General features: G+C 41.6%; 1 non-coding gene across 1 annotated transcript; it reads right to left on the reverse strand.

Moving 5' to 3' along the window:
* Positions 1–11495: 11495 nt before the first annotated feature.
* On the reverse strand, positions 11496–11567 carry Trnad-guc (transfer RNA aspartic acid (anticodon GUC)). The gene has a single exon. It is a non-coding gene; the product is annotated as a tRNA-Asp (tRNA).
* Between the last annotated feature and the right edge of the window lie 4045 nt (positions 11568–15612).

Genomic DNA, 15612 nt, shown 5'->3' on the forward strand with positions numbered 1-15612 from the left:
GAGCTGGCGTGACGTTGCTTTCTGTGTGAATCGGGGCTCCGGGAGCCCGTGATCCAGAGACAGCAACGCTAGCCATTTTTTTTCCTTTTTTGCCACTATATCACGAGCTGCGGACAATGTTCGAGACGATGGCACCGTCTTAGATATGCTACCACTGTGTTAAATGTCTCACGCAGATTTAATGCCAACATTATGTCTGTTGTTCTTCAAGTTGAGAGTCTTGTAAATTTGTATCTGTCAAGTGGTACTTGATACTCAGAACATTTACGACGTTTTCCTCTACGGAACTATTATTCCTGTCACGGGGCAATCCAAGTATAGCACTACCGGCTACTACTAAATTAACAATTGGCCTACAAAGTTATCCCTGTGAAAGGATTTGAATTGACTGTGATCGTGTGTAATGAATTGTCGGACTGTTTAGAGTTTCTCGAAAGATTTCTATTGAAAGCAAGCAATAGCAGAAAAACGGGGATCGAACCTAGGTCATACTAGTAATAAAGTAAACGGCAATTACGTAAAAGGAAGCGATTTCCAGCCTAATTAGGCAAGTTTGTGCCAACTACTAGCGCTGTTCATAAAAGGAGTTAAATATTGGTATTTACTTCAGTTGATACTGAAATTCTGTTTTGCAGATAAGATGTGAGACAGTAACACACTATAGCTAGAAATGGTTTGGCATGAACAACACAGAAGGAGAATTGAAACATTTGTCAAAAACTGGCTCTAAGTAACACTTACTATCTGTATTTTAAAGCAGAAAGCTAATGACCATTAGGGATAAATGAGTACCGACGGTGGATCTACCAACTTGGATGGGTGTGTGTGTGTGTGTGTGTGTGTGTGTGTGTGTTGTCCTTAGTTTAAGTTAAATTAAGTAATGTGTAAGCCTAGGGACCGACGACCTTAGCAGCTTGGTCCCAAAGGAACTTACCACAAATTTCAGTTTACCAATTTGGACAAGAGATTCTTTTGTCAGCTTAATTAGTGGAAAATACTGTCACTGAAATGGTTTTCAAATAATTAGTCTCTATTCTGATTACTGTAGGGCGATCCATAAACCTGAACTACTTCCATGGGTTATAATTTCCCTCCGAAAGCTCATCGAAACAAGAAAGTTGTATTAATAATCTCAGTGGCTTCGGGAGAGTCAGAAGTACCGCCCGTTGTTTGCAAGTTGATTGTTGTTTCAGTACAAGACGTCCTTTGTCCGTTATAATGCCGCGCATGCTCGGGTCGTGTTCGTTCGTTTTTTGTCCGCGGTTTCTGAAGTGTGCGTGTGTGTAGTTCGGGACGCGTGACAGTAACGAGAAAATTAGTGAATCGTTGGCAGTCTGTAGCTGGCAGAAGCATACAGCACACACTTACAGAGCGGGTTTTTATTGTGAAAACATACTGGAAGACGGACTCACTGGTTGCAACACGGGCATTCCGCAGAGAATACAGTATGCGCGATGGTCCAACAAAGGCAACAATTTCATCGATTAAATGAAGCTGGAGACATCTAACAGTCAAGCGGTAAACATAGGCCGTTACTGAGTGCAGAGTTTACTGTGGACACTTGTCTTCAGAATATCAGGTGACTGAAAACTAATATGTGATACTATCTCAACTTTTTACCCTGATTGCTAATCTGTCATCAGTTTTTTGCTATCACGTACAGTTTTGCCGCTAATTTCTCAAAACGACCCTGTATACCTTTAGGATGTTACACTTGTTGACGCGAGTTGTTATTGTGTGGACCTGAAAGTGTTGCTCGTCTCACAGGCTTGCATTACCAGTGCTATATTGTCATTTTTCTATATATTTAGGATAGCATTAATAAAACACTTCGCCTACTGTTGATAGTTACTACAATGTCAACACGCAAGTCTGTCTAGAAGCTAAATATTTTCTGTTACATTTTTGGGAATTACAGAGTGGCTAAGCAGACTTTGTGTCAAAAGCTATTCATGCTTATTTTAAAGTGAAACTTGGTGGCTAGGATCAGGGATGGGCGCCAGAGGCAGTTTGGTGGTATTGGGTGGAGATTTGTGGACAAAATAAATAAAAAAAAACATGCTTCCCATTTTTGTTTCCTGTTGTGAGAGTGTTGTGTGTGTGGGGGTAAAAGTCACCTTAATGACTGTTACTTCTGCTTAGTTAGGGGGTGTAGTTCAAAAAATGAGAGACAAATTGTATACCCAAGCATTGATTTAGCCATTAGGCCAGTTTTCGCATGGGTAGGATCTGATTGCTCCTCTTCCTCCAGTTATTGTTGAGAACGTGGCAGAAAATGATGAAGAAAATGAAGTTGATGCAATTACCGAAGACGATAGTATTGTCCACCACCCTGAATGCAATTTTACTCCATAAGCGTTTTCTCAGAGTGAACTTAATGGTCAAATACGAGATTTGAAGTTGCTAAGGAATCAGCGGAACTACTTGGCTCCCGGCTAAACAGTAAGAATCCTCTGGATCCAGGAACACATCACACAAGGTACAAACATAGAAAGAAAGAATTAGTTCATTTATTCCCACAGAAGCAGTCCTTGGTTCACTCCAGTAACATAAACGAGTTAATGCGCTTCTGTGCCATTTAAAATGATCCTACATAAAAAGAGACTTTTATACACTCATCAACGTGGAGCCTGAAAGGCTTGTAGGCCATTCAGTTCAGATGAAAGCGACGTATGAGAACATGAAGACACTCGTAACAAGTATCCAGTATGAGGAACAGACTTGGCTTATTTGCGGTGACTTCAAAGTTACCGGTATACTATTGGAGCAACAAGATGAGTACACAAGAATGCCTAGCTTTCTATGTGAACTGGACAGTTGGGCAAGCCACAGACATTGGACTGGGGGAGTTTGGTCAGAGCGGAGACATTTTGTGTCTGCAACTAAACACATCCCGCGCGAACTGCTTGTAGAACCAAAAAAACATAGTCTTGCTTCCACCTCTACAAATAAAATTGGGCTTGATGAAGTAATTTGCAAAATCTCTACCACAGAATGGACCCTGTTTCAAGTTCCTTTCCAAGAAATTTCCCTTCACAACACGAGACAAATTGAAAGCTGAAACTTTTTTTAGTCCTCAAATATAGAAACTGATGGAGGGTGAAGATTCTGAGGAGACAATGAAGAAAAGAGGAAATGGTGCGTGACTGCATCCCGATCAGTTACTGAGAACTTTCTATGGAATAACAAAGATCCTAATTACAAGGCCATTATTGTCACAAAATTTCAAGAAGATGGGTTATTAGATGAGTCAGAAAGTCTGACTACTTTCTGGAAAATTTGGGATATGATACTGAAGAGCAGAGTGAACGTTTTCACCGAAATATGAAGAGGTGGTACCAGCGACGCTGAAAAGCAGCTGTGTTGGCCGACTACTGTTGGATGTTGAAGAGGGGCAGGAGGACAAAGAAGAGAAATTTTAAAAGTTTATGGAATACTGTTGACTTCTTGTTTTTATACACGGTAGTCACGAAACAAATTAAGGGAGTTCGTAAGAGTGTTTTTTAAATTATTTTGTTTTTAAATATGTTTTGATTAAAAACTCGAGTTTTGTGAAATGGTGTTAGAACATAATTGTGGGCTCAGAAGTGAAAATCATCAAAATATTACTTCTTACTTTGTGCAAAAACCTGACGTGATAGACAAAAACGATAGTTATTTCTAGAATCAGCATAAAAATTGATTCAAGAACAGTGCAACCTGTATTCCCGCGGGAGGAATTGAAAAATGATTTTATTTGTTTATTTATTTTTACGGGAAAGGTGTGTGACACTAGAATTTAATTATTAAAGTTTTTTTTTTACTTTACTTCATATTGCAAGTTGGAATCTACGTATGAGTCAAAATAGTTCCAGAAATCGCTGTTCTCAAAGTTTGCGATCATCGGTCTCACAACAAGTCACCAAAGGGCTACGACATCTAGCCGTGCAGGCAGAGTAAATCAACGAAATTGCGGAACAGAGTACTGTGCCACAGTGTACAAATCCAAGCGTCGAGTTTTCTCGTTATTGTTACATGAGTGCGTGGACTTGTAAGTTGTTTTGAAATCCATGGGCGCATTGTTGTGCAAGTTGCTAGGACTCATAGCGACGTATTGAGCTAGGATATCTTGAAGACTGTGCAACAGCTAATGTTGTTGCTTGCTTAGCACCCTCCAGGAGAGAGGAGCAGGTTACACCTACGAACGTGAAGCTACAGAATACGTATCGAGGTACAGGAGGAGATTCGTGTTGAAGAGGCCAGATTCCGACCAGACTGGCTGTGTGGAGTCCTGTCTTAGGCAACCTACATGGGGACGATCATTGAACTATATGAAATAAAATCGTCATAACTTCTAAACGGTTTGCGTTAGGACGTTCAAACTACACGATTGTCCACTTGGCATGATGCGAATTAGTATGTGACGTATGGTTCGATTTAGCGACGAAGCCCCCTTTCATTCAGACGGGTTCGCCAATAAGCAAAACAGGTGAATTTGTGGGCTGAGAATCCGCATTTCGCGATCGAGAAGTCTCTTCACCCTCGACGGGCGACTGTGTGGTGTACGGTGTCCAGTCACGGAATAATCGGCGCGATATTCCTTAATGTCACGTTGACTACCGAACGATACGTGAAGATTTTGAAAGATGATTTCATCCCCATTATCCAAAGTCAGCCTGATTTCGACATCATGTGGTTCGTGCAAGACGGGGCTCGACTGCATCGAAGCAGGAGAGTGTCTGATGTCCTGGAGGAGCACTTTGCGGACCGCATTCTGGCTCTGAGGTACCCGGAGGCCACTGGCATGGGCCTCTATTGGCCGCCATATTCTCCAGATGTGAACACATGCGACTCCTTTTTGTTGGGCTATATTAAAGACGGGGTGTACCGCAATAACCCCAGAACCACTGCTGAGTTGAAAACAGCCATTCAGGATGTTATCGACAGCATCGATGTCCCGACACTTCAGCGTGTCATGCAGAATTTCGTTATTCGTCTGCGCCACATCATCGCCAATGATGGCAGGCATATCGAACACAACCTAAATCTGAATATCTGTTGTCACGTTTACATGTTGAATAAAGTGTGTGCAAGCTGTAGTTTGTAACTAATTTACAATTTTTTCCATATAGTTGATTATTCTCATCTTGTACATATAAACTAGCTACGAGAAACAATTAACGACCTCTGCTGTATTTATTGTCCTGTCTGCAGCTTTTAGTACCGTGCAGAAGCTGCTCCGTGTAATACCCTGTAGAGGAGTAACACAACTGCTTAACAACATTTTGAGACCGAACGAGATGGCGCAGTGGTTAGCACACTGGACTCGCATTTGGGAGGACGACGGCTCAACCCCGCGTCCGGCCATCCTGATTTAGGTTTTCCGTGATTTCCCTAAATCGTTTCAGGCAAATGCTGGGATGGTTCCTTTGAAAGGGCACGGCCGACTTGCTTCCGCATCCTTTCCTAATCCGATGAGACCGATGACCTCGCAGTCTAGTCTCCTCCCCAAATCAATCCCAACCCAACCCAACAGCATGTTGACTGATGGTGTTTGCGCTGTAATCAGCGCCCGTACAAAGCCCCAATTTTTGCACAGTCCAATTTTTTTACGCACTCCAATCTAGCCCAGTCCCTAGGCAAACCCTGCCGGGAATCGAACCCGCGACCCCGTGATCCAGAGGTTGCAATGCTAGCCACTAGACAACGAGCTGTGGACATGCTGACTGACTGACCGTTCAGAATAATTATAGACGGCACCACTAGTGGCCAGAAGGCTCTCAGCAATGGTCTCCCTCAAGGCACAGCCCTAGCTCCGCTCATATTTAGCTTGTACAGTAAAATTTGATCAAAGCGGAACGTCTATAACACGGAAATGTGGCCAAATCCTACGAATACTTGAGTCCCAATGCATTCAATACACTTTTATTGCCAATTTTTTAAAAGTGGAAAGTGACTAATGCAGAAATGGAATGCAGATTTTCAGACTCAGTTAATAATTTATTGTATAAAGCGGAAAAAGCTTATTCAGGACTACTGTTTTACAGTACAGGCTGTCCCACACACACCTCCCTGATTTCAAAGACCCAGGGGAAAAAAAACACAGTAGACACAACAATGAAACGTGCACCACATTGTAGAGCACCTCACAGTATTTATTTATTTATCATCAATATATCTCTACATGTGACCCTTTCGTAGCACGATGAATATCGAGTCTGTATTCAATTTCTCGCCAAGTTCTTTGTAATATTTCCTTTGTTATTGTTGCAATCGCTTTAGTGATACGATGTCGCAATGTAGGAATATCGTCCACTTTGGTCGCATATACGCGGTCCTTCACAAATACCCACGTGAAGAACTCAAGCGGCGCAATGTCGAGTGAACGTGGTGGCCAGGCAGTGGGTCCTCCGCATCCGATCCAACGATTGGCAAATTTCCTATCCAGGAACTTGCGAACAGCCGTTGACCAATGTGGCGGAGGTCCATCTAGTTGAAAAACGATGTTGGGTTGCAAGTCTTGTATCTGAGGGTACACAGACTGCTCCAACATGTCCAGATACACTGACCCATTCACTGTTTGTTCCGCAAAGAAGAACGGTCCAACAATTCTGTCGTGCATTACCCTGCACCAGATGTTTAGTTTAGGGCTATCACAAACATGTTCAATGACAACATACAGATTTTGCGAATCCCAAATCCAGACATCATGCGTATTAACCCTTCCTCATAGATGAAAGGTTGCCCCATCTCAGTATAAACATCTTTCCAGAAAGCTGGCATCCATATCAATACACTGCAGCATATCTGCAGCAAATTGACGTCGGCGTGGTTTTTCGTTCGGCGTCAGATGTTATAGAATTTGCACTTTGTAAGCACACATACAAAGACGCCGGTGAACTACACGATGCAATGTTGATCGAGGTACATCAAGTTGCCTAGATGCTCGACGAATTGACTGACGTGGGCTTCTGAGAAACGTTTCTCTGATGTCCTTCGCTGTCTCTTCTGAAACTTCATAGCGTGCACTGCCAGAATGTTTCAGAACACTTCGTGTCGTCAAAAACTTTCTATACCATTCCTTAAATGTTTTCACATCAGATGGATCACATTCATACACACGAAGATAATTTATTTGCACAGTAACCGGCGTTTTGTTTCTACAAACCACACTACTGCTTGTGTGCACTGCTGTGTCGCCATTTTCACTTCTTGCGACCATGCTGCTCTATGGCGACATACTATTCCACTTCTGATGTGGGAATATACACTACTGGCCATTAAAATTGCTACACCAAGAAGAAATGCAGATGATAAACGGGTATTCATTGGACAAATATATTATACTAGAACTGACATGTGATTACATTTTCAAGCAATTTGGGTGCATACATCCTGAAAAATCAGTACCCAGAACAACCACCTCTGGCCGTAATAACGGCCTTGATACGCCTGGGGATTGAGTCAAACAGAGCTTGGATAGCGTGTACACGTACAGCTGCCCATGCAGCTTCAACACAATACCACAGTTCAACAAGAGTAGTGACTGGCGTATTGTGATGAGCCAGTTGCTCGGCCACCATTGACCAGACGTTTTCAGTTGGTGAGAGATCTGGAGAATGTGCTGGCCAAGGCAGCAGTCGAACATTTTTTGTATCCAGAAAGGCCTGTACAGGACCTGCAACATGCGGTCGTGCATTATCCTGCTGAAATGTAGGGTTTCGCAGGGATCGAAAGAAGGGTAGAGCCACGGGTCGTAACACATCTGAAATGTAACGTCCAGTGTTCACAAGTGCCGTCAATGCGAACAAGAGATGCAGCGTCAACGGTAACCGCAGCCATGGTCTCCGAGCTGATAGTCCATGCCGCTGGAAACGTCGTCGAACTGTTCGTGCATATGGTTGTTGTCTTGCAAACGTCCCCATCTGCTGACTCAGGGACTCCTAGTGATACGAGGCCGTTGGGATCCAAGCACGGCGTTCCGTATTACCCTCCTGAACCCACCGATTCCATATTCTGCTAACAGTCGTTGGATCTCGACCAACGCGAGCAGCAGTGTCGCGATACGATAAACGGCAATCGCGATAGACTACAATCCGACCTTTATCGAAGTCGGAAACGTGATGGTACGCGTTTCTCCTCCTTACACGAGGCATTACAATAACGTTTCACCAGGCAACGCCAGTCAACTGCTGTTTGTGTATGAGACATCGGTTGGAAACTTTCCTCATATCAGCATGTTGTAGGTGTCGCCATCGGCGCCAACCTTGTATGAATGCTCTGAAAAGCCAATCATTTGCATATCACAGCATCTTCTTCCTGTCGGTTAAATTCGGCGTCTGTAGCACGTCATCTTCGTGGTGTAGCTATTTTAATGGCCAGTAGTGTAAATTCTTTGAGATGCTCTACAATGTGCTGCATTTTTCATTGTCATATCTACTTTGGTTTTTTCTCTCCTGGGTCCTTGAAATCAGGGAGGTTTGAGTGGGACACCCGGTATATCTTAGCTATCCACGTCAACAGAAGGACGCTACTTTTAAAACGAATGTTGAATAGCCGTGACAATGGTGTTTCGTTAAGGAGGTGCAAGGACAGGCATGCTAAAGAAACGCACTACTTGCATTATTTTCGGAGGTCTTCGGTTGTCCTGTAGCTTTTTAAGCTTTAGCAATTGTCGCTGAACGTGGATTCTAAAATTGTTGGCTCTTCGAAGGGATTGCAAATCCAACCGTTATTTTTGGACATAACAGAAATATTCTCTGACGGTTTTTGTAAGTCCCTTCAAATGTTCTTTAACCCTTTAAACATGTTCCTGACGTTTTCGTCCAAAGAAAGATGATTTTTCACCAGGAAGTCTTCAAGGGTATCAACGTGCTCCGTTTTATTCCAACTGAATCACGTTTCCCAGAAATAAAGTTCTTTAATAAATGGTTCGTTACTGTCTTGCACAATATAAACAGTTTACATTTGACTCCTAGGGAGATTGAAAAAATCTCTATCGTATAAGATGAAGTGTAAAGCCAGATTTCATCTTCGATGCACTTTGCTTTGTGGGAGGCAAGGCTGGTGAGATAAACGTAAATTCCGTCTTTCAGCTCATGCTGTCTGGAAAGCCTGGAAACAGTTCTCACTCGAGACAGCCACTTATCTTCGAGTGAGACAATAAACACTTGGAAATGATTCCCATTTCCCCCATAAGGCAATGCAAAGATGCGGCAATTTGTAGGGCGAGCCTTAATAAAAGTAATTATTTTCACCGCATCGTCCAGTGCAGATTTCAACCCATCAGACATGCGTTTAGAGACAGTAGCTCGTCTATGAATGCAACAATGTCTCCAAGAAGCGTTCGGCGCTATCGGTTTCAGTTTGACAACATTCGCGAAAGTATTCGTCAATTAACTTAAATATGTCTCCTCCCGTAGTTCTCATCTACCGACTTCCCATTAATATAACGGACGAAAAGTAACAAAATGGCTAAATTGGCAACATCAGTCGATTCGTCAAAACGAATCGCAAAAGGACTGCCGCGAACTCTTTCCAAAATTTCATTTTCGACATACTTTGACATGTCTTTAATCTGGCGGTTGATTCTACTGTCGGACAACGGTACCATACTAACGTTTATGTGAAAGATTCTCTAAGAATGCTCTGTACTACATCCTTTACACGTTGGCTCACTAAATCTTCAATTACTGAATGAGGTTTTGCAGTTTTAGCAGTTCTGTAGCAAACACGATAAGACGCTTCAAAAGGATTCTGATTGTCACTGCTTGTAGCGAATACAAAATTAGTTTATTTATTCTTCCATTCCTTAGCTTTTCGTGTAAAAAAATTCAGCACATTTGTTTACGGGGGTGGGCTGTTTAGTTTCTAGATAGTGTTTAAGCAGAGAAAGCCTCAGACTACTGTTAACAAGAATGTCGCCACAAACAACGCGCTGTGGTCGTGGACAATCCTATATACGAAAATCCAAACCTAACGTAATTGTCATCGTACTTTCTTTTCTTTACACACGGTTCACTTTTGCCGGATTGACACACTAGAAGCTGAATGACCTGTTGACACACGCTGATACACAACAGACAATGTAATGCATTTGCCACGAGGAAATAAGAAACAGCCTTTTGTTGAAAATCAAAGAACCGACCTCCACGTAACTGATCCTTAGTGGTGTCGCGATGCTGTTGTTAGCATTGTTAGAACACAAAGAAGCTGCCAGAATAAATTTCCACAGCAGCGAAATCAAATGCATTCCTATCGTTGTTATATAACTGTAAATCGGGCATTTGCGTCAAATATTAATTTCTTGTGTAAATAATGTGATAAATTCCCGGCGTCACACTTATGTAACAATCGGCACTATAGGTTTAATTGTAAAATAATAATAATAATTTATTATTACTATTATTATTATTATTATTATTATTATTATTATTATGACAATGCCACACAAACTAAGGAAGCAGTAATACGCCTAACTTCGAGACCCGCCATTTTGGAAAAGAGTTTTGGCGAACCCCTTGAAATAATGTCCTAGACTACCGTGAACTGGACATAATTTTCGAGGTATTCGCCTGGCTCAGGCATCTTGGAGCTATACTTGACGGAACGCTGTCATTTAAACTGCATGCAACAAAATCTGCAGCTACGCTGAGTTCAAGAAATAATATTCTGCAAAAGTATGTGGCGCAACATGGGGTTCAGAAGCGTCGAGCTTACGATCGTCAGCGCTCGGCCTTGTGAGCGGCAGGGTATTGCAGCCCTGTCTGGATAAACAGCAGCCACAGGAAGCTGGCAGATGCGAAACTAAATTAAACAATGCGGATTGTTACTGGCACAGTCTGAAATCCAGGGCTGCCTGCCCTGACCTTCATTTCACCAGCTAACATGAGAAGAAATAATAATCCCCCGACAGAATACACGAAAATCTGCAAAAACTGGCAGCTGTCCCCTGCCCGAACCAACAGACTCCAGTCGAGACATCCCCCACTCAGAACAGCTAGCAACCTGTTACACCATAACATCATCTCCGCCAAGCTTAGTTGAAAGGGTCGTAATGTATAATAATACTCCACTGGAGCTCCACAGCTTTCTCGAAGCCAAACACAAACCGCGGCAACCTGATCTTCCCTCGACGACAAAATATCTACTAAACCGGAACCGGATGAGTCGTGGAAGACAGGGTGGACCTAGAGTGCATCTATGGCTTCTCAAGACAAACTGTCAGACACGTTGTTGTAGCATACCCTGAACGTTCTTACCCTCGAAACCGCTACGACTTGTTGAACACTACGACAGATGTGATAAATTATGTCAATAATATGTCTATAAATTTGTAAATTATGAACATATTTTATCCGTCCTTCCGAAGTTGTGTAATTGTCATACATCAATGATAATATATGAAAATGTGGAAATTGTATTTTCTGCCTAAAAAGATAAACACCACAAAATGTCATGGTCATTAAATTAACGTTCTCAAACACAACGGTATTCCTTTAGAAGGTAAAATATTTCTCCCCGGCCGGGAATCGAACCCGGGTCTCCCGCGTGACAGGCGGGGATACTAACCACTATACTACCGAGGACTGCGAGCGTTACACACAGTGGAACAAGTACAGTTTGATCGTTAGGCAAAGTGTATAATGAAGAAGAAAGTATAAGTGTTAAGTATTTTGTGAACCTATTTCTTCATAAAATAGCGTTTTCTGTTGCCAGTGACGATTTTCTTTCATAAACGCAACACAATGGTGATGCAGCAACTCACACATCGAAAGCATTACACGTACATACACAAAAATGCTCATTTGACAATGGGAATTATTTCTCGGAAATTTGTCATGTAATAAATATATGACAGAAAATCGTAACTGGGAGTGTCCAAGAAGTAAACAAAAGAAAATCGTGCCTGCCAGCAGAAAAAGTCATTCCACAACCAAACGCACTGTCTCTACAGTCGCAGGTTTTCACCAACCATTCCTAAAGCATAAAATAAAAATAATCCGCCAGTTGAGGAAACTTTGGCTTTTTCTTTTTTAATCAAGTGTTCATTGATATGGCTCGCACGTGATATTTTGGTGCTGTACAAGACTTCTGATAGCAGGACATGCCCTTTAATTTTATTTTTTTACTGTTAAGATAGTGGTATAACAACTAGGACGGATGAATACTCCAATCTAATGGCAAAAAATTTCCACCACCATCAGTGTGTCTGTTTTATTCTGGTTTGTTTCTCGGAATAATTACTGAACGAAAGTTAGGCCTTCAACTTTTTAAATTTGTTCTAAACATTACATTTGTCTCTAGGAGATTTTGTTGCACCTCCTTTTAATAGTCATGCACGCATGAACTGATTTTTGCCCAAATTTTCGTTCAATAATTATTGAGTAGTGTATGTTGTATTTTCCAGATCTGAATAAAACATGGGCCATTGATGATGTTCAAATGTACTGAAACATGTTTCTGTAATACGAAGGTCCTCTTCTTTTTATTCCTTCTTCCTGAACTTTACATCCCCTTCCAAATACCTCGTCGGTTTGCTTTTCCACTTCCTCAGTATACAGACTGAATAACATCGGGAAAAGGCTATGACTTGTCTCACTGCCTTTTGAAGTAGTGCTTCCCTTTCTTGTCCTTTGTCTCTTATAACAGCTGACTAGTGGTAAATAACGTGTTGTCAGTTGCCTCTCGCTCTCTGTATTTTAGTCCTGCTAAGTTCAGTTTCATCGCATATTTTCCACCCAACGTTGCAAGAGTTTTCTGTAAATCTACAAATGAATCGTTTATTTTTAAAAAGCGTGAAGTTAACCAAGACACATTTGTGAGAAAGTGAGAAAAACTGTTTGAATTTCATAATAACTTTATATGGGAAACTTCCTTGGCATTGTTGTTATTGATGTAAATGTGATTGAACAAGAGATTGAACTTTTTAAGTTATATTCTGGTAATGTAAGTAACCACCAAACTATGGAAACCAATACCTTTTTATAAAACCACATGTAAAATATTAGTGAAATAACATTATGTTGACTGCATACAATATAGAACATACAGTACTATATTTGAGAATACTAATGCATCATTCTATAACAATAATCAGTGTCTGACAGTCCATTCACCCGTCATCTTGGCTGTCGTTCTTTACAGGCCAATTCAAAATTTCTTCATAGAAAGCCAAGTGTTCCAATTTCTTGATTGTACTGGAATTACCTGGAACATAACCAAATGCATAACCTGGCTCTTCTGGCGCAGTCAACGGATCACGTTGGAGACACAGGCGAAAAGTATAATCGGTCCATTGATCGTTGTAGAAGGAGTAATAAAACTCTTTCTTGCGCCACTGAAAACAGAATGTGAAAAAGCGTTCGTAAACAATGTCACTTTCGGAATACTTCCGGTTTCTTCAGTAACTTACAGAGGGGTTGGGAGCAGAAATGATATATGACACCCTCTGAATTTCATTTTCAAAGGGTTACGAGTCCCGACTCTGTACATCTTTAGTTTTGAAAGGGCATGGGTAATTGATTGAAGCCTCTACAAAAATTACATTGTTTTATAGAAACTTGTAGAATGTTCAATAACTAACAGATTGATGCCTCAATGTCAGTTTGTGCAGTTACATATGTAGTATCTGATGTAATAGCAAACTCGAAATCATAAAATTATAGGCTGATGCCCTTTTAAATATATACGATTCAAGTGATATAAACGTAGGTTTGCCTTTCTTCAGTCTATCTTCTAAGAAGAGTTGTAGGTCCTGTAAGACATCGAATATTCCTACATTTGTCCAGAACCCAAACTGATTTTCCCCGAATTCGATTTCCACCAATTCCTCCCATTCATTTGTAAATAATTCAGGCCTGGGTCTAGGGCAAGGGGACGGGAAGGGTGGGGGTGGGGGGTGGGGGCACCGGTTGTATCTGCCCGGGGCGGCAATTTCAGGAGGCGCTAAGTTCACAGTCTTGAAGAAAAATCCTTTTTCACAAAGCGCATAACATCCAGCGCACGTTGGTTTATCGATTATTCATATGATTTTGAAAAGCATCCCAGTTTGCTTTTGAACATTTTTAAACACAGTCAAAGTTGATTTCGGAACTAATCATAAGTCGATTTTTGAATGCTTACATAGTGTAAGTGATGTCTCAGCCAGGAGAATCCTCGTCGCATCTAGAAATGAAAAAAGTTTTCCGCAGACAGAAGAGGACAGGCAGGGCTAAACGAGCTGAGCTGAATAAACCCCAACGGGTGAGCACCTGTCGCTGTTTGTTTATGTGGTTGACTGGGTGTGCGAATGATCAGCGTTGGTATAATTATTAGCGAATCCATAGATTCAGACTATCAGAGTGAAAATAAACGACTAACAGGAAAACGGGCAAGAAAGATTACTGTGGTGTCACCGCCAGACACCACACTTGCTAGGTGGTAGCTTAAATCGGCCGCGGTCCATTTAGTACATGTCGGACCCGCGTGTCGCCACTGTGTGATCGCAGACCTAGCGCCACCACAAGGCAGGTCTCGAGAGACGATATAGCACTCGCCCCAGTTGTACGAGGAGATTGCTAGCGACCATACGGACGAAGCCTTCCTCTCATTTGCCGAGAGCCAGTTAGAATAGCCTTCTGCTAAGTCCATGGCTACGACCTAGCAAGGCGCCATTAGCCTTACCTACTTTGAGAGTTATAGTATAAATGTCTCAAGAAGAATGCTGTAGTCATCAAATAATAAAGTTAAGTATAAAGCAGCTACGTACTTTTCTTGCTACCCTTCAATAGTTATCCTGTTCCAGAATTGACGCCCGTCGGCGTGAGTGTGTACGCGTGCCTTTCTATCGGCTACCCGTCACTGTGGACTGGCTGCCTTGTCAGTCCACTTCAATTACATATTGTCTTCTCGGTGTATCCAAGAAAATGAAAATTGACAGAAAATTTTTACCAGATCACTACACTACTAAGGCCCAGTTGTACAGTCCCTGGTTAGCAGGTGCTTAAGGTTCTATTCTTGGAATAGCGCGGAAAACGCGTTGTGCGAACATGTAATAAGGCCTAACCGGAAAATAAAGGTGGGATAACTAAACCAGTGAAGTTAACTGGAGGGTAGTTACAGAATCAGTGATGGCAGGATTGTTAGAACGAGGAAGGAGAAGAAACGGGGACATCACACAAATTATATGGAAGAATATGACGATTCCAAATTGTAAAGTTCTTTTAATTAATAAAATATTTTGGATACTTAGTAAAATTATTCTGCTATGTATGGAATACACTGAATAATGGCGAGGGCATACAAATAGTTATATTGTAGTACCTCTAGAGCAGCAACGGTGAAACGCGATATATTCTGGTCTCTTTTCTAAAAAAAATAAAAATATGCTAGCTACAGGCTCAGCACTGTGCAATGCTGGGCATAATACTTTGAAATGCACATGGTATTCTTTTGGCTGATAAATGAAAACATTTCAGAAAAATCCAACTTCTTTGAAAAACGTATGACCTGGACAGGGAGGCGGTACTGATTATGGTGAATTACTAGCACTGAGGGTTTTTTTTAACAAAATTAGATGGCAAGTTAAGTTTGTCTTTTGAAAAACATCTGACAGTTGAAGCATATTTACTAATTGATTCACGAACAATACAG

This window comes from Schistocerca serialis, chromosome 10 (genome assembly GCF_023864345.2).
Source record: "Schistocerca serialis cubense isolate TAMUIC-IGC-003099 chromosome 10, iqSchSeri2.2, whole genome shotgun sequence".
Classification (NCBI taxonomy): Eukaryota; Metazoa; Arthropoda; class Insecta; order Orthoptera; family Acrididae; genus Schistocerca; species Schistocerca serialis.